General features: G+C 41.9%; 1 long non-coding RNA gene across 1 annotated transcript in view; it reads left to right on the forward strand.

Annotated features, from left to right (window-relative positions):
• Positions 1-209: 209 nt before the first annotated feature.
• Positions 210-19929, forward strand: part of LOC138067854 (uncharacterized) — a 34849-nt gene continuing 15129 nt past the window's right edge. Inside the window, exon 1 of the long non-coding RNA XR_011142304.1 lies at positions 210-318. This is a non-coding gene — a long non-coding RNA (uncharacterized lncRNA). The remainder of the gene's footprint in view (positions 319-19929) is intronic.

Genomic DNA, 19929 nt, shown 5'->3' on the forward strand with positions numbered 1-19929 from the left:
GGAACAACGCTGGTAGATAAGAAATTGAGATCAGTAACAGGAGAAGGAAATATCTAAGTAATATTTGCTAAGGGCTGACACTTCCTGTGATAATGGCCTGCAGGATATTATCATTTCCTCCCTCCTAGAAGAGAGGATTTAATGATTATGCATCATCCATATTCTCTTGCAGCTAGTCAGCGTGGTCCTTTGCCTGAACTGCCTTTAGTCCATAGTCTCCACCAGTTCCCCTGCTTTATTTGCGTTCCACTGCCGCAGTGAGGGAACCGAGGAAAGGAATAGCTCATCCGGGTGTGCCGAATGCCGGAGGTGGTACAGGTGGGTACAGAAGATCGTGAGCTATTACTGCGCAGATGCAGACTTCTCTCATGTAGATGATCTGGAGGGACTGCCACAGTGCGCTGCGCCACAGAGCAGCTCATAAATAGCTGCAGGTTAGCGAGGAGCAAAGAGTTTTGGGGATATATCACTGGAAAGCCTTTTCTGTAGCATGAGTGCAGCGTTGTGGACATGACCGGGCGGCAGTGAGCTGGACACGGCCAGGCAGTGCAGAGGTTCACGAATAGTCTTGCCTTGCTTGTTCTGACCCAGGTACGCTGCACTGGGGACGAACCAAAAGAGATAGAGTCATTTGCTCACTTTCCTCTGGTGAGGACGTGAAAGATGAGAAGCACTTCTTAACATTAATAAGCAACGGGATGGCCTTGGGAATTAATATTTTAATGGTAATTGCAGTAAAGCATTGCATTTTAAATATATTTCATGACTTCTGCTTACTATCCTTTGAACTTCAAAAGTACTGAGGTGGCCAAAACAGGGCCCTCGCTGTGACTAAGGACCTGAGTGGGCTAAATGTAAATAATGGTGACAGTCTCTTTTTCTTTTCATCTATAGTGTTTCAAAAGCTTTTGTAACATGCACAAACTGTACACAATCCTTTATACAAGCATTTTAATGGTAGCCAAAGCACAAAATTATATTTCTAGGGGGAAATATGCATTGTTAGCAAAAAGAAAGCCACGCCAGTAGATAGCTTATAGCTAGGGGAGCTGGACTTGTAGAGGGCTTTTGCAAGACCCTGGAGAAGCCTGGTGTGTTGTGCATAGGCAGCTCTAAAGCGGTGCTGATCAGTTAGTTCCTAAGTGAAATAAAACTCTGTCAGATAGTCTGGCTTTCTTCATTTCAGAGCAAAACATCCCATCAATAATAAAACATTGTGAAACCTGGGAAAACAGAGCGGTTAAAAGCCCCACCAGAGTCAAATCCCTCTGGAAGCAGTGCTTCATCCTCTTGTCTGCAAGTGATGTGCACCGGCAAGAGGAGAGAGAGCCAGAAATAGCCTTGTGTTTGACAGTTGCTGGTTTTGATTTTTTTTATTGTTTTCGGTTAATTCAGACCGGGGGCGGGGTGGGGGCTAACTATGAAACTACAGTACAGGCATTTGCGGAGAACTAGGGTCTAAATAAAAATGAGAAATGTGAGAGAGGCATTTTTATGTGATGAGTATAAAAAGAAAGGTGAAGCTTGGGAGTCTTTTCAACTTGTATAAGGCTGAAAATTGCAATTTAGGGAGAACAGAGTTGTTGATAAGAGACCAGACTATGAGATGCTCAGAGAGAAACTATGGGAGGTCAAAAATTAACCCTCACCCTAGCCATGAGAGTTTACGAAGAAGGAGCAGTTACTCAGCAATGAAGCTAATAGAGTGGGCAGTGCTTTGAATTTGTAACGGTGGCAGAAAATCCAAAATACTACAGGAAAGCACCTACGCTGCAATGCCAGATGAAGCTCTAAAGTTTGCAAAACCTAGAAGATAATTCCAAAGATGCCAAAAAAAAAAGCATGTCAACATAATGATTGGTGTTAGTAAAAAGACAAAGTCAATTGTTTGGACAAAGAAGGTGATATGGGCAGCATTAGTCTGGAAGAATTCTTCATAGGAGCAGTTGCTGGTTTTTGCTGCAATGGTGCAGCAAAAAGATGAATAGACTATTAGCTGTCTGAAAGCTAGTGCTTTTGGTTAGACACTAGAGCACAGTGGCACCAGAAACAGGGATATTAGAGCTCTGAGAAAAGCTAGAAGCAGTAGAAAGTAAACAGATGAGGTTCAGCACTTTTAGCAATGAGCTTATCTCCACTAAAAGGGCATTTTGGCAAAACACATGAGAAAATAACCATTTGGAAAAGATACAAGATGTAATCGTAGCTGGATGGGGAGGAGGCAGTGGGAACCAACCCAAGGTTTGGTTTGAGAAGTGCTGAAGCCCTTGGTCTTATCCAGAGGTTGCCCTCACTGGGGAAGAAGGGAATGAATGCAGTGGTGGCACAGCTTGCAACACCTTGCAAAACACAGAAACGCTCTCAGAAGAGCAGAAAATGGGGGCAATATGACCTTTGGGTGAATTAGGAGAAAATGTATGTGTATTGCATGTTTCAGAAAGTCTGCTATGTACTTCTCCTAGTTGGGGGTGGTGATATTTTTCTATGCATTTTGGTAGAAAAAATAGTTGAGCTTAACAGCGGAAATAAAGCTTTTTTTCCCCCCTTCTCTTAATGTACTTTTCCCATATTGACTGTTATTAGGTCTTCATGTAGGAAATAGTCTTTTTAAATACATCTTGCATGAGCTTTCTGAGGGGAGGGTTCTACCAAACAGGAAAATATACCAACTTCTCGTTTTCATAGCAGAGAAGGTGAATTTAGATTTGTATCTCAATAGCTACAGATCACAAGGACTGAAACTTCTCCTCATCTGCAACTTCATCTTCAACATCTATGTTAAAAAGAAGAAAGGAGAAGGAAGATAAAATGTATAGATTAAAGTAAATATGAGATCATCATCCTCAAAGAACTGACAGGGGAGCAGAACTTTGCAGCTCCTTTTCCCATTAACTCGCAGCCTTCTGGCAGGTTAAAGGCCAGTTTTTGTCTGAAACAAATCACTAGATAAAAGTGGAATGAGAGCACCATAAAAACTCAATGTCAGTGAGAGCAGGAGAATTCTTATGTCCGCCCAATACAGAATATACATACATCCTCAGTAAAGGGGCTTTTGGTTTAAACTGATCATTTTCTAAAGCCTTTCCATTTTAAGTTTCACATTTCAGAATTGGCGAGAAACCTAATGCAGAGCGTACAATCTTTTGTCGTATTAACATTTCCTATTAAAGTCATGAAACTTTGAAAACAGGAATTGAAAGTAACTGCATGATAATCTGAACTCTGCTGGCAGAATGGAAGGCAGTAATAGAGCATCGCACCTTTCAGACTTGCTCTGCCTGGGTACCCGGACTGACATTATTAATGTAATGAAAGTTGTCATGTTCCGCTAGATGGCTGAACACGCTTTAATGTTTGCAAACCAAGAGTAAAACAGCTTGCTAAGTGCACCGTGATTTCCTTGGCTCCACATTTATGAAGATGAAATTGGAAGTGAGCTTGGACGGCTGTATGCAGCATTTGTTCCAGCCCCCCGCAGCGTGTAAGGTGTGTAGGGTGTGTGTTCCCATGATACGCACCCAGCACACACAGCTGGGCGGTAAATGGGAGAAAAATGCAGAGCTCCTCATGCTCTGTGAAATGTATGTTTGAGAGCACGGATGCCTTTAGTAAGCAGTGCTGGACATGGGATATTGGTGCAGAAAGACTCAATTTATCTAGGACGCACTCCATGAATTGGGCTCCCTACCAAGACAACGCAACCTAGGCTCACTTTATAAAGCACAGGCGACTAATATGCCAAGTGTCCAGAAGAAAAGAGTTTATCATAAAGCCACTCCTAACTGAAGGCACATGTTGAAGTGACTGCACTGCAGTTCACTCCTAACACCCTAACTCCCTGACCGGGACTTCTTTAGATTCAGAAAGCTGCATTCAGAGGTGATGTGCATGCATGAGCCATTGAAGAAGGAAAAAGGTAGATTATGCACTCATAAATGGGAGTTTAGATGCATTTCTGTAAATCAAATACTGAGGGCACCGAAAGAGTTCAGTCAGAATTTGACATTTATAGTTCTTTTTGCAAAATATCATGACTTGTTTTTGTAAGTGAAAAGAATATGGTCTTTACAGAAGGAAGAAACGGTCCTTTCCCCGTTTGCTTACTGCAGCACAGATTGTAGGAAATGCCGTTTTCTCTCTTAGGGGCTTTTATGGCCCTTGTTACTATGTTAGATGTAGAGAAACGTTATGGCTTGAAGAGAGAGAAATGTCTCTGGAGTGAGCATATCCCATCGTAAGAGCGCTGTGTAAGACTTGTAGAACGAATTTTCCACATTAGTTTAGGCTTATCTCTCTTTTTGGACTACAGAGAGAACCTAATGACTTGCTTTGACCAAGTCCTTAAGTATGAGATGGCTTAAGCTGGATGGAGTGATTTGCCACAGGCACACTAGGTTGGTTTCTGCGCTGTGCCCTCAAATTGTTCTGAACCAGCAAGTGGCACAGAGGTGTTGATGTGGACATGCACGGTGGCACTTAGCCTTGTTTCTGTAGCTGTACCGTTTCAAGGTAAGCACTGTCGGTATACTCCACGTGGCTGGTTGTGGTCATAGACGATATTGTGGTCATCTATGGCAAATCTGATAGGATCCATGTGTTTGATTTTATGAGCTAATTAAGAGATATGAACTAAGACTAATCTAAGCTCTCCATCTAAGGCTAGGGGATGTAAAGACAGAAGCTGGTCACTTGATCAAAGCGGAGAGAAAAGTGGCATGAGAAATGGTGCAAGGAAGAGAAGCAGTAACAGAAATCTTCATCTGACCAAAGTTCCTGCTTTGCCTCAGCCAGTCTATGGAACCTGGTGGTTTTGGTGGACAGGCTGACGTGTCTTCTCCTGGATATGAGCAGAGAGTGGGACTCCAGCGGGATGGATGAAGGCTGGTAAAGGATGGCTAGGTAGGTGCAAAGGCTCTTGGTCTGACTAACAAATTCAGAAACAGACTTAATCTCTCTGAGATTTATGTTACTTTCCTCTGAAGCTGAGGTAAGGTTTTGTTGGGACTTGCAGACTATCCATCTTCTCCCTGATCCTTTTAAGTAGATCTTAAGAATCCTGCTGCTGAAGGGGGCAGCTCCCTGCAGACCCATCCAAACCAGACAAGAATCTCTGACATTTAAAGCAAAGGCCTAAGAGATGATAAATTCTGGAATCTGTGTCCTGGATCTGGCAGAGTTATTGATCAAGAGTTGCTCTTATTGAGCTAGCCTGAGGATGATCTGGTTTGGGGACTTTTCCCTCATTGGCAAGCTGTGAAAAACTGTTACTGAAGGACATGGCTAAGTAATTATTCTTTTTTCCTTATCTTTGGGTTATTAAATATTGTTTGATGGATTAGGAAAATTCACTAAATCTGCAAAAAGTTAATAGAAGTGGCATATTTTACTTTTTTGAGTTACACGCTCCAGTAACTAATGTCTAAATTAATATGCCATAAACAGCAATGATACATGAGGAAGGACAACTTTGTAGGCCTCCTCTAGATGCGTTACATTTGTAAAATTAATTTGTTGTCATTTCCTCCATATATTGTTTTTACAACTCACAAGAACATAAGAAGCCGAAGGTGCATCATAAATGAGAGTAAAATCAGGACACCTAAGCACAAATAGAAATAAAAGTGATAAATACATAACAATGAAAAAATATTAAAAAGATGAATTTCATCATTAGCTGAATTTCTTAGAGCTGTTATGCTGTCACCAAAACAACATTAATAAGCAAGTCTGTGGGAAGATGCAGCAGAGCTGTGATTAAAGAGGGATAATGCTTAACTAACGGGCTTTAAAAATGTGCTTCTTTCTGAGTGGTGCTCACCCACTTGAGGAACATAGGTCTGAGGACCTTGCCTGCTAAGGGGCAGCGAGAGAAGTTTCTAAGAGCACAGAATTTGTGGTCAAACACAGAACTGGCATGTAGTGATAAGATGAAATTAGCACTTCTTCTGACAAGAGTCCTCCATCAGCTATCAGGACCAGAATTTAAGGAGAATTGAAAGATGTATACAGCTTCCCATCTCTTCCCTTCTATTTTTTACGCATCTGTGGAAAAAAAGATGACATAATTAAATAGCAAAAGGCCTTCTCATTCCAGTCGCAGCACAGAGCGGGAGTGCTAGAAATCCATTTCAGTTTTATATATCAAAGGAAACTAGGTACTTTTTTTAACAAGTCACAGATAAGCATGGAAATCTGTGGTGCTTTGCTCTGAACTTTGAAAATTTACCTGTCAGTATCGATGGGAGCCACAGAACAGCATATGAAAAACCCCGACCTTTAATAGAGATGTGGATCCCTATGGTATAAAGTATTGCGTGCAGATCTGCAGGGACATGCTTCATTCTCCCATGTTTGTCAGTCTCGTATTTAAAACTTGTGCATACCGTGTTAATTTAGCTGTGTAAGGTCGGAATTAAAACCGGATGAGACTATTAGCCTTTGTAGTATCATTAATAGGATACCTAAATTATAGCAAATTTTTTTTTGTAGTTGGACACAATTTCACTGACAACTTTCGAGAACATTGGTATAGTGTAAATCAGACTTTAGTTTTGAATTTGCGATGAAACTTCAAAGTTTGATGAATTTTATACAGCCAAAAGTTTTGAAGTGTGTATTTTAAAGCCATTACAATCAATCATTTCATCAGCAGTAACGTCTTTGCTAGATATGTTCCTAATTTGAAATAACTAGCTCAAAGACTGCAGAAGTCCGAATGACAGCTGGCGATGAATTGCGCCTAAATTCTCTAAAATAGCGTGTTGCCTTTGAGTTTGCGTTATAATTTTTATGGATTCATGTTCAAAGGTATAGTTTGACTTTCTATTAATCCTTGTGGTTTAGCCAGTATAATAGTCATTCAGTAAAGGAAGTTAATCAATCAGAAATAATTAGGAGAGGCGGTAGAAAGTAGATGGTACATCAGATTTTTTGGGACAGCACCTGAAGGTCTCAACGGAGCCATATCTAGTGCAAACACCCTAAGACTGTGTCAAGTGCCGTGACAACTTTGATAACTTTGTGTATTCTCTGAGGAAGCACAGAAGCCACGTGAAGGATAAGCTCTGTGTAACTCAATTAATGGCTTGCGTGCACTGTGACTGTAGTATGGAATTCAGTTACTTTTCAGTCCCTCTGTGGACACACTTCCAAGCACGTTACTTGCCTTCAAGACCAATGGCTTCAAATGTTTTTCCTTCTTTTTCCCTTTCTCCCATATCCCTCCCATTATGTTGCAACTGCTGCATAGAAATACTTTGTTCTGTCTGTGGCTTATTGACCACTTGTTTTCACCGGTCACGTGTCCCTGAAGTCTAGGAGGGTGGTGATATGGCAGGGTGATGGGCAGTTCATACACCGTTGAGGTGGCACGCCAGGTCTGAACAGGGATCTTGCTCAAAATCCTGCTCCAGAGGGAGGTGAGGGGACAGGGCCGTGCTCTTTATGGTCATAGCTGGCATTTAGGTTTACTACTTGATAGTTTGTACTGCATGGTACCTAAGAACCTGGGTGGCCTCTGGTCTAATTACAAGAAAAGAAGCAATAGATGGATACAAGCAGACAGGTGGAGAATACAGGATAAGAAAAAATTAATGGGAAAAAGGAGAATTATTCACTGTGCTCAGTGCATCAGCATCCTACTGAGCTGGCTGTAAATGGTAACCAGAGCAATTTGGGAAAGGTTTCGAAGGAAGACAGCTGGAAATTATCTTCCTGGAAGCTCTTTCAAAGCGTAACGGGCAGCATGGGAGAACACACAAGGATGCTTACGTACGACGTGCAAGTGGGTGCTGGGCATGAACTACAGCCAGATTTTGGAAAAGCGAGGGAGGGATGCCCGGATGGAGGGGAGCATGAAGCATGGAGCAAATGACTCAAGAAGAAAAGGACAGAAAGATATCGCCACTGATTACTGCATTGCTCAAAGGCACCAGCTTACAGTTACAAAAGGGGAAAGAGGTGAGAGAGACCCATGTTTGGGCAGAGCCAGGTCACAAACCCACTGTTTTCATGTGTGCAAGGACTGCCAGCAGAGGAAGAAGAGAGGGAAATAGTAGAAGGGCCTGGTTGATTTGACGCTTGGATGGCTACAAGAGCAGAAAGAGAAGAGAGGTGATTCATCTCGCAGCTGTGAGAGGACTGTATGATCTCCCGAGCTGCTGTTAGTTCTGGTAAGCCTGATAAAATGCAAGTCCTCTCACTCCTTATCCTTCAGCTGCAGGAAGGAAGAAGAAATATTCTGCTTTTTCATCCTTCTTTCCCACTTCTCTCTGCTGAGGAGGACTGGGCTTTACTTCCCAAGTTGGCTGCCTCTATTTTAGGAAGCTTGATCATCTGCACAGAGTTTCAAGAAGGGAACCCTAACTGCGATAATGTACTGGCCATTTCTGTCTTTTGTAATTTCTTCTGTTTGTTTTTTCAGTCCATACCAATAATAACTGTTCCCCGTACAAATGCCTTCTAAATACAATTCCAAATCTCCGGAAATTGCAAGGAAAATTGCAGTATAATGAAGCATATAAAATCACTGCTGACACTGAAATAACTTTTGGCCTTCAGCAGATGAAAGTTGCTTGATACAGATGACCTAGTAGCACATTTTAGTATGGGCCATCTAAGATTTTTAAGATTTTTCTCAGCAGATTTCATATTACACAACATTTCAATTAACCGTGGATTATCGCTAGAAAGGGAGGCAAGGATTCATCTGACAAATGATGATAATTTAAGCAATGCTTTAGGTGACATGCACTTAATGCTAGTTCTGCTATGGCTCGGAACAGAAGACATGATTCATTTAGACAGTCTTCATGTGACTAAAAGGATCCAGATATCAGCCCACAGCTGTTTGGAAAGCAGCTCAGATTTTCCACAGGGTGACGGAGCATCAATTTTAAAGGCAATCGTTTTCTGTTGAGTAGTCCTTGGCTTTTTTTGAGCAAAGGCGCGTCCCCCAGAGGGGACTTTGTCTTCCAGCAGCGCAGCGTGCGGGTTGCCCACAGCAGCCCGCATCCCTGCTCCCAGGTGCGTGGGCTGTGAATCAGCTCTGGTGGGAAGAGAGCTCTCCACAGCAATTCCCACACTCACGGCTGCCTTGGGAGCTCCACTGTCGCGCGCCGGGGCTGCCGGCACGGGCTCGTGTGCCCGAGCGACGAGCTACGCCAAAACATCTGTCTCCCTGCCGGAGGGAAATGGGACCTCGAGATGGGACTTATGCGCCTAACGTTATTCAAAGTCTTCAGAGATGCCCTAATTTTGCATTTCCTGCTGTATGCCTGCGTGGATGGAGGGGGGCCGTAAAGTGGCCGTACACTGCCTTGTTCCTCCTCCTATATAACATTTTGTAATTCCATAAATGATGTTAACTTTAATGATTTAACAAGAAATGTAATTATGTTTTCTACGGCAGCTGTGACTTTAAATATCCTGAATTATGTACATGTATAATCTCAAACATAATGAAATACTAATGCAGCTCACTGCATGTAAATTACATCGAAATTAAAACTTTTAAGACAAAACTGCTTTTGAATGATCAGGATGCAAAATTATGCATGACAAACCTCTCCTTATGCATGACAATTCATGCTGTTTCATGCTTGGATTGAAAAAAAAATCAGAAAACAAAAAACCCCAGAGATTTCCTTCAGAATTCCCAAACTAAAGCATTTCTTGGCTGCAAATAACCATGGAAATATTAGTTTTATATTGGGGTCTGATACAAGCTTATGCGAGAGCCTCCTGACGCAGGGTTGTAGCGTTGCTCCAGACAGACTGTACGTAGACTGTCATTTGGGATGGGAACGCTGCCAACAAAATGCCAAGGGTAGATCGCTGTTTGCTTTGGCCCTCCGAGGTTTTGCTTTGAGTTTGTCAGGTCCAAGTATGCGGTGTCCTGCGAGGGGGTATTTTACTGTTCCAGAAGAAACCGCCCAAGGGACTTCAGTCGTCAACGCCAAATTGCTTTCAGATAGGCCAGAAATAGTTCTTGCAGAAAGGTACGGTGATTTGTGCAAGTAAGGGCCAGCAGGAAGCGTGAAGGAAGAGTGTCAACACTTGAGAAGAGCGAAGCAGTTAGGAGTGAAGCAGCGCAACACTCGGGCTGATAAAACAGATGCTCTTAAAATAGCCTGAAAAATTGCCAACGGGCCGAAAGCACCAAAGTTGCGGAGGGCAAGCGAAGAAACAGATGGGTGCGCGGGGCTACCTCCCCACCTCGACGCGAAAGGAGCAGTCTTCCCCCCGGAGAGCAGAAGCTGCAGATATTTCATCCATTTCTCTCTCTCTCTCTCTCTCTCTTTCTCTCTCTCCTTTTTTTTTTTTTTTGTAGCAGGGGCTTGTGAAGAATTTTTTTGTCTTGCAATCGCAGAGCTGTCTAAGGTATCTAAGGTATTTTTTCCTGTCATTCAAATCCAGACTGATCTTTTTCGTTAACTCTTCAGTGAGGATTTTCTTCTTTCTTTTGGATTTACATGAGCGCAACTGGGAACAGGCTTCGGTTTGATGTCTCCAAATGAGTAATTTTGTGCTTTATGTCCTAATAGAAGATCTGTGGGGATATGGAGGATGTTTAGATATTATGATCAAAATACAAGAAGAGTACATATGCTTAGAGGCAAAGTGAAAAAACATTTTTTTTTTGGTCAGTGAACAGCATATTTTAATGACTACCATAGTGATGTATAAGGATTCATAATTTAACTTTAGGGCCTTATTAAAACTTCAGGTCTTCAGCACCACCTCACAGTGTCACAAGTTGAAAGATGTTATTTTGTTTCTGAGCTGTTCTAGCTGTAGGCAAGTATTTAAGTCGAAAAGTATACAGGGGAGTTGGTGAACTTTTAAACAGAAAAGCACAGCAGAAGTTTGGACAAAAGGCGAGCTAACAAGATGCAGGCGGAGATAAGGATTTTGCCTAGAAGTAGGACTTAAAATATTCAGTATCTCGAATCCCTTGCCCCATCATACTCTGACTAAACTGTTGTATGTTTAAATACTGTTGAAAGAAATATGCGTTAATTTATCTTGAAAAAAATCTTTTTTTTTTTTTTTAATGTGAGCAAAGCTGCCAGGTTGTGATAAACAAGATCACCTCTTGTGGCAAATTATCTATCTCGGTGTGCACAGAGACAGTGGATAGGCTAATGCCTTTTTCTCTTTGCAGGATACTTTTTTTGAAAAAGTAGAATTTATGTTTAATACTTGCACTGCTGACTTCTCTCCTTAGGATTATGTAACCACCAGATGTCTCTAAAACCATATTCTCTCATAAACATTTTATAGTCTTTGAAGATGCTGAAAATCTGGGATTTGTAGGACTATTATATCCATCTACCCAGGGACCAAAAAGTCTATTACAATTACCCCAAGTGCAAAGTCAGAAAATTTATTTAGCTGAGGAGATAAGTTTGAGAATTTTCAAAAGTCCTCATTTAATCTGTATACAGTGAAATTTAATGTATTAACCTCCTTTAGAGACATAAAATTGAACTCCCTGTGGGACACACTATTTTTATCAAAAATGTAAGTAAAGGAAGATTTATTAATCGAGATAGTAACCCCATGCATCTGAATATGCCATATGGTATTTTACTTCCTTGTGCTTATTTGAAGTTCTTTCAGTTTTGTACAAATAGACTTTTTGGATTCATATAAGGAAGCCCCAAAGGCAGCAAAATTTTGGATGAACTGGAGAAAAACACCTCCCTCGTATTCTGAAGGCTCCCTACTGCAAATGGGCTGTCCCTCATCTCCCAGTGTTAAATCTTGAGGCGGATAATTCAAGCAGGTCAGATGACAGCCCAGGAATGACCCTGCAAGTATTCAGGACAGGTATACGCTGATGCAGTGTCCTACTTGGTAAGCAACTCTTCCAGCTGGTAACAAAAAGCACAGCCCCTTGGAAAAAATGATCTCAACCCTGACGAATTAGAAACTGGCAAGAAGGACGAGGGTGAAGCCCAAGCGTCTCCGGTGTGGAGCCATTAGTCAGAGAGATTATCTGGAGCTGCGAGGCTGATCTGGTCTTTCCCAGAGACAAGGTTTTCCTATGGAGTCTTCCTGTGGGGAAAGACTTGACATTATCTTTGCACTTGCACTTTAACTTTGCCCAAGCCTGGGAGCGCTCAGATGGGAGATGTAAGGTGAGTTTAGGTTTAGTACTCAAGCAATGGCTCAGCTGTTAGGCTGGAAGATCCTGATGAAGCTACCAAATGGGACAGAGCCACCAGATGTAAGCACAGATGCGTTTCGAAGCTTTTTGAGATCTTCATGTTTCCAAGCTTTTGGAAATATTTGACCTAAGGCAATCTGCTCCTGCGCCCCACGCTGGCAGTCATTCTTGGTCCTCAGGTGTACATGTGCTCTCCCACCCAGTCCCCTCACTAGCGCTCGTGGAGTCGCTCTGGGGACTCCATCAGGGAACCAAGTCGTAAAAATCAGACCTTTGTGCAGGGGTTGTTTTTCTGAGGGGAAGGTCGGTTTTTTTGGTTGGTTGGTTTTTTGATAAGCCAGCTGACCTAACTTGCATGGGTGCAGCTGGGAGGAGGGTACAGAGGCAGGACCAAATGACTGGGCGAGAGGGCCGGGGGGGATGCCGCTGGCGGGAGAGGGCTCTGGAACACGTGTCAAGTTTCAGTTTTGGCTTTTCTATTTGACTGAAACAACAATCTGCTAATTGGATAAAAAGACCATAACTTTCATTGCCAGCTTGAACCAAAGTGGTTTCTATTGCATAATGTTTTATCTGCTTCGTATCTGCATAAATGGTAGGTAACAATATTTTACCTGAAATGTGATTCCTGAAAGAGAGCCTCAGGCAGAGAAAGTTTACTCTGGAGGCACCCTGAGCTCCCTAGAAGGAGAGCCGTGCTTAACCGTGAGTGCTTTTCCAAGTTTTAATTCTGAGTGATTTTTAACCCATTCTTACAAATGAAGTTCATCAGAGAAAAGTTACTATTGAAATTTATTTAGGGCAACGTTTTTTTTTAAAAAAATCCGTATCTCGTTAGGAGTCCCAACTTTATAGTAGCATTTTTTCCAGTTAAAAAGAGTTAAGCTCATTGTTATATTTACAGTGGAAGTAACGATACCTAAATTCGCAGCTCCTGCCCACTACTACAATTCTCTCACTGCAGTATCTTCAATGTCCCCGCTGTGCCCTCAGGTCCCACCATATCTCCAGTTTACTTTCTGTGGAAGAGGAGGGAAGAGCCATGGCAGGGTTTGAGGTACGCGTGTGCTGGCTGGCTGCATCACGGCTGTACTCATTAGTGGCAGCATGCTGGTCAGAACGGGTAATTACTGAACATAGTCTTCAGCCTTTCTATCAAAGAGGAAACCAATTTTGAGGCATGCTTTTATCACACCACCAATGTTCAAAAACTTGTAGAAACCTAAAAACTTCCAAGAGCTTCATGTCCTATCAGATTTGTTTGTTATTACCCAACATGCTCAGGGATTCTTGGAGGAAAAGCAACTTTAGATTGCATGAGTAAAACTCGGTAAGAAGGCTGGTCTATCTCACTCTGTATTTCACTTTCCCCCGTAGTGCAGTAGCAGTACTCTGTAATAAGCTGCAGAAAGCTATTTTCTTTCATGTTGGACCAAAGGCTGTTTTTCTGGTGACCATGTTGCTTTGCTTCACTACCTGTGAAACGGGGCCTAATATAAAAGGCCAGCAAAGTAAAATGTGTAAGTCCTGATTCATTCACATGTCAAACACACATTTGTAACTTCAGGCTAGCTTAGCACTTACAAACATGCCAGAGTGTTTGCAAGATCAGGAGCATTCTGATGAAATTTAGACAAGGGATATAGAAGTTTTTCCATTCAAACACTTTTTGAATAGTAATAATATCCTTAGATTTATTTTATTAACCAAGATTTATTATACTAGGATCTGATTAAAAAAAAAAAAAGCTGTGCTTAATTACTGTGGGACTTGCTTCTCAATGGCATTGGTATTGTAGGAATGAGCATACCACAAGCAAGCAAGGTTAAACGTGACAAACGAGGTTCATTTCAGCCAAATTGAGCCTGCTGAAGTTCAGGAAGCTGGTTTAACCTAACTAGCTAGTGTCTCCCTCTGCAGGGAAGAGGACATCTGGAGGAGATGTGTCCCGTCCCACCCCAGAATATGGACTAGGCAGGAGGAATTGCCTTCCGAGCATCTCTGTTTCTCCCCTGATTGTAGAGTAATCCAGGTAACACGCTCCAACTAGACGTTTCGATGCTCTATGCCTTATCATGTACATAGAGCGCCCACAAAGATGATATTATTCCTTTTCCTTTCCTGGTTTGCAGTCATAGCTGATGTGGCAATGTTATCAGGTGTTTGCTGTATCAAAGTGCGCGTGCGAACCCGTCGAGTCCTTTTTGTCTGACTAGGCTGTTTACTACCTTAATTCAGTAGAGGACACAATAGATTAATTAAAACAGTGAACCATATTTATATGGTCACATTTAGTGTCAGGCGGAGCAAGAGCTTTATGTGCCAATTTTGTGACAGCTGGAATGATTTATCACATTATTATCTGCTTCTTGTAGGAATCATTAATGAGTTAATGTAGTGTGTGAATCTGAGGCACTAATCAATAGTTTGTGAGAGCTTAAAAAACAGGTTATTGAAATCAGTCATCATTAGCCATAGATAAAATCCTAATAAATCACTGCTAATGCAGCAGTTCTCTTCAAACTGAAAAAAATGGAAGCATTACAAGAGGGCCAGAGCAGTGAGCTGTGAAATTATTCAGGAAATGAAATGATGACAAGAAGAAGTGATAGTGATACGGAGATACCTGTTCGGGAACATCTTGGTGAAGAAAATCTCCATTTCATGGTGGACAAACTTTGAGGGACAAAGAGAAACTGAGAGAGGAAACAATGATATCTTCCCCGGGAGCACCAGCCTCTGCCCACAGCTGGGGCTGTGTGTTGCCTCCATCTGAGGCAGCTGAGGTATAGGCTGTAATTTCTCCTTTCTGCATTATGAACACCTTCAATGGGAATATTTAATTTCAATCAGAACATTTAATCTTTCACAGGAGATGAAATGCTGAGACCACGCTGGCTCAAGAAGGGTTTTAAAGTAAGGCCCTGAATTATATGATGGCCTGTTATTCCATTTCAGTGCGTTGTCGGAGGGAGGGGAACAAAAGTATATGATCACAACTTATTCTGTATATGACAGGGAGTAGCATGAGAGTTAAATCCTGGCATTGCAGTTCCTGATGTAGTAAGACTTAATACAACTAATTTTTTACGTGGAAGCCAGCAAACATTCCTCTAATATCAACATGAAATATTCGCAACTGTTCACGTCAATGCCCTGCTTTTTAAATTGATATTCCAAATTAACACACACATATCTGTAGATACTGAGTAGTATTTGCAGACACTGAGATGCCTAAAAAACATAGAAGTCAAATTCTGTCTATGTAAAGGAAAACGAACTAGGTATGTCACATTTAAGTCCCTAGCCTGCTATATAAATAGCAGCAGCAAAGGTTGTTTAATAAGATACTGGTTTGGGTCAAGAGGGGAAAATTGCTGTCTCCTAGGTATTGTGCCAGCACTTTATGAAGTACTTTTTAGATGGTGTTCAGCGCATAGGGTCAAATTTTGGTCATTCAGTTTCAAAAAATAAAAAAAAAAAAAAAAGAGAGAGAGAGATAAGCCGGTAAAAAAACATTCTGGGGTAAAACAGTCAAGATAACGGATGGAATTTCTATCCAAGAAAAGACCAAAAAATGGATTTTTTTTGCTTGGCACATAATTAAGAAGTGACATTGCTGAAGTACTTAAATTAGCTGAGGACATTTATGACGTTAAGTCTTATGGCATACTCTGAGGATGTTGGGAGAAACAGAGCTAGGAAACATAGGCAGGAGAAGATGGGCACTGTGTGTCTGATGGGCACTTAGCAATGAGAAGTCACAGAGATTTTGGGACTTGTGTGTGTTTAACTAGCTGGATTTCTCTTCTCCTGGTATGTATGATGACCTTTCTGTGGAAGTGAGCTTATCCTTCCCTGTGCATAAAGTTTTAAAGACCAAAGAAATGACAAGGTCATGACAAGGTAATAACATAAAATTTTGGCTGTTCCCCATGTCTCTGTGCCGTGTGTGGCACCATCAGAAGGCAAATATCCTACTGGGTTGAGGGGAGATGGGATACAGGCTGTATTTAGGAGGCTGATCTCACAGGAAAGCAGTGCCTTTAAGAGCAAACAGAGTTAACCTATTTTTTAAGGTTGGTGATGGAGCGTTTAACTTGCCACTGTCCAGCTGTATGGATCCAAACAGATGAGTTTTACCTACTTTTTAATTTCCTGTTGCAAAGCCCTACTTAAGTGAGCGGTCTGCCAGGGCTATCTCTGGAGATGTAACTCACTCGGGCTGCAAGGCTGACTTACCGCTAGCATTATCTACTTCTGGGAAAGGAAGATTTCCTTCTTCTCCAGCTGCATGATGAAATGACTGCTGCCACTTTAGTCCGAGGTTGACACTGGAACAAGGCTCTAATTACACACCCTTGATGGGGATCACCTTTCTACCATCTCACGCTTCAGTGGAAGCCGAACACCGCCTGTGCAGGTAGACCTCATGCCCCTATTTAGTAACTACGTGCATGTGAAAGTCTTACGGCCACGCATGGAAATCATTGTGCTGAACTGATCTTCCAGTGCGAAATCCTTGTAATAAGAAGCTCTATGCAAGTAGCATTCAAATTGTTTTCCCCTCATGTGGCAAAAGACTCTTAATGACATCGTCATGGCATTTTCATGGACTTCCAAAGCAATTTCTTAGTATATTCTTGCATTATAATGAAGCCATCACAGGCTCTCGGCAGGTTAGCGCTGAATTCGTATTGGCGTTGTAATCACACACGTTGACAATGTAATGAAGCTATAATCTTGTATTTCTACTTATATAAAATCACTGTGAGGGAGTTACAGAAAATGATTTCCTTGTCCATGAAATAGGAGCTATTCACAAGATTTTAGTCCTTCATAGATGAAAAGGCTTGGTCTTGCAAGATGTCTGGTGCCCTCTGTTTCCGTGGAAAGGGCTCTAAAATGAAAACATGCACCTTTTTAATATACCACATTTAAGATGTCTTTACAGTTGTTCCGTTTAGCCCTCTTGAGCCAGAGGTAGGTAAAGTTAAAACACTTATTTTTCAGTATCTTCTACTCATCTAACCTAATGTGAACCATTGGAAAAAGTGTATCTATATTTTATATTTCAGCTTTAGGAAATACACTTTCTATGCAAATCACATTTTTACTTGTTAAAATGATGATCAAGGCTAAATACCGTAACAGTGCTCTCATGGGGTGGAACTACTGAGTAGCCCAATGCTTCTGTTAAAATTGCATCAAAACCACTCTCTGGAGAGCTGTTTTTCAAGGCTTGTCGCAGAGAGAGCTGTTGGGTGGTTAAAAGCCTCACGACCTGGGGTTCTTCCTTTCACTTCATCAGGCTTGACTTAACAGCGCCTTACGTGACTTAAGGGCTTGTTACGTACCTCTGGAGCCGTCACCAATGTGAAAGCATTTTAAGTAGTACATCACTGAAATATTTTGGGCTAAGGTAACAGTTAGTATGCCAGATAGAGTAAATGATCAGCATTTTTTTCTGGAAAAATAAAGACTCTATACAGACTTCTTCAGCTAGACAATTAGTGTGTTAGAAAACAGTGTAATTCCCAAAGTCTTAGTTTTATTAAGTTTATGCTAAAATTAAGCTGGTTCATGTTTGCTGCTCTGGAAACCAAGATTTTTCATTGTTGTCATGTCTGGATTTTTTTTTTTTCCTGTGCGGTACAGCTCCTGTTCTCTGAGTCAAATCTGTATGTCTTTTTAAAACTAAACGTTTACAGGACCAATAATAATCTTGTTGCCGTAATGTTATCTTTTCAGTTAAGCTTAAAGGCCAGTTTATGACTAAAAGGGAATATCGGCAACTGGTAGGTCCCTGAATCTAATTTGCATGTAAATTAAACATTTCAGAATATGACTATGATTTCTGAATACACACATAGTGCACTATTTTGATTCCTGGAAAATAAAGATGCATAACATTAATACGAAGAATATGATTTATACAGTAGCTCTTTTATCTCACCAATTTTTGTACGTCTTAGCCTTTTTTTTTTTTTTTTCAAAAAAGCTTCTGTGGCGCTGGCTGATTATTTCTGCAGTAATGTGGGTCATGATGTGGCAAAACTTTGCTTGTTTTCATGCACATTCAGAGGGGACTCGCAGGTTAAGAGCCATCTGAAGCGTAATGCTACAGGAATTGTTATTATCTAGCATTATTTTATTATAGGCAGGTGGTGAAGATATGACAGCAAATGAAGGAACGGAAATTTTAATATATGGATTTGTTCTTTGGCTTGTCTTGGTTCTTTCTGCGGTATCTAATTATATTAAACACTGTCCTCAGTCTTTGCTTGAGATGGACACTGCAAAAGAAGACATAAGGATAGCTAAGTGAAGCTAAAAAAACCCCAATCAGATAAAAAAAAGATGATAGATGCAGAATATTTAGGGAATAAATGGAATGAGAGAGAAAAAAAAAAAGATTTTTCCCTTGCTTCTAGCTTGTATTGAGAAAGCCATTATGGATCCTACGAGATTCACCAAACCCGCTGAAAAGTGGCCTGGCTCTTTGAAACAAAAGCGTTACTCAGATTTGCTGCTGAGTTATTGCTGCTTTTATGAGTGCCTTGAATTTCTCAGTTCCTGGGAATATTCAGGCTCACCAGCGCAGGGAGGAGGGAAAAAAGGAGCAGAGGAAGTTGTGGGGAGGAATAGGAGATATTTTTATGAGAACGTTTTCCTTCGTGATAACACGGACGTTCCCCTTGTGCGAACCCATGCTACCCGCACAGTCTGGAAACTTGAGTTTCTGGGATGGGTTATTTTCTCTTCCAGCCCACTTTGCGCTGTTTCTGCTGACCCCCACTGACCATTCTTTGCACCGGGTGCGCGTCCAATTTTAGTTCTCATGGCAAGGGGGTGATAGACCTGCCAAGGCGGCTCAACCCTGTGCCACTTTTCCTGTTGACTGCTGTTGGAGTTAGTTAAAACGCAGCTGTTTTAGGCTACTTAAGTGTACATAAAGCAGAGTCATAGCTGGGGTTCAGGTTGTGCATAGTTAGACCTGACGGTCTAACTGTGGTCGCTGGTGAACACTATTACGCTTCCTACGAGCATATTGCCGCCGTGGCGCACCACGTGGCTGGGCAAAGCAGCCCGAACCTGGTCCCTGGTAGAGGCAGGAATCAAACCAGCCTCTGGAGCAGCCAGCTGTGGCCAGGTGTGTAAGCAGCTGCCTCCTAGGTACCCTGTCTTGGGGGGCTTTTTGTGTTGTAGGAGGTTCTGGGGGAGAACATGTCTCCTGAGCAGAAAGGGAGAGCCAGCACGTGGCAGGAGCGGGAGGAAGCAGCCCTTCACCTTCACAGAGCAGCTGCCTAGGTTCTGTAAGGCTCCTCGCCCACTTGAAGCCCCAACTGTGCAACCACAGCTCGTCTAAAATAAATAGGGAATAAGCTGTTAGCAGCCTGCTCTGCTGTTAGGATTTTCTTCCTAGGAAAAATGCCCACTGCCTGGCCCGTGCTGGAATTGCCCGCTCTAATCAGCCTACAAAAACTGAGGAAGTTCATGCTCAGATATACTTGGATTAACCTCCCTCCCGTCCGCCTCCATCAGCTGTTATTTACTCTTTTAATTTGACAAGGACAAAGGAAGTCCCCTCCGCTGGCAATCGGTGCGATTGCTTTTCAGACCACAAGGAATGTCTACATCAAATGTATGAATACAGGGGTTTCTGAAAAAATGCCTGACAAATCCTAAACTTTGTCTCTGCTATCAACCGCAGTGGTATTTTTGGCCCTGCCGAAGCACAAGGGATATTATAATGC

This window comes from Struthio camelus, chromosome 7 (genome assembly GCF_040807025.1).
Source record: "Struthio camelus isolate bStrCam1 chromosome 7, bStrCam1.hap1, whole genome shotgun sequence".
Classification (NCBI taxonomy): Eukaryota; Metazoa; Chordata; class Aves; order Struthioniformes; family Struthionidae; genus Struthio; species Struthio camelus.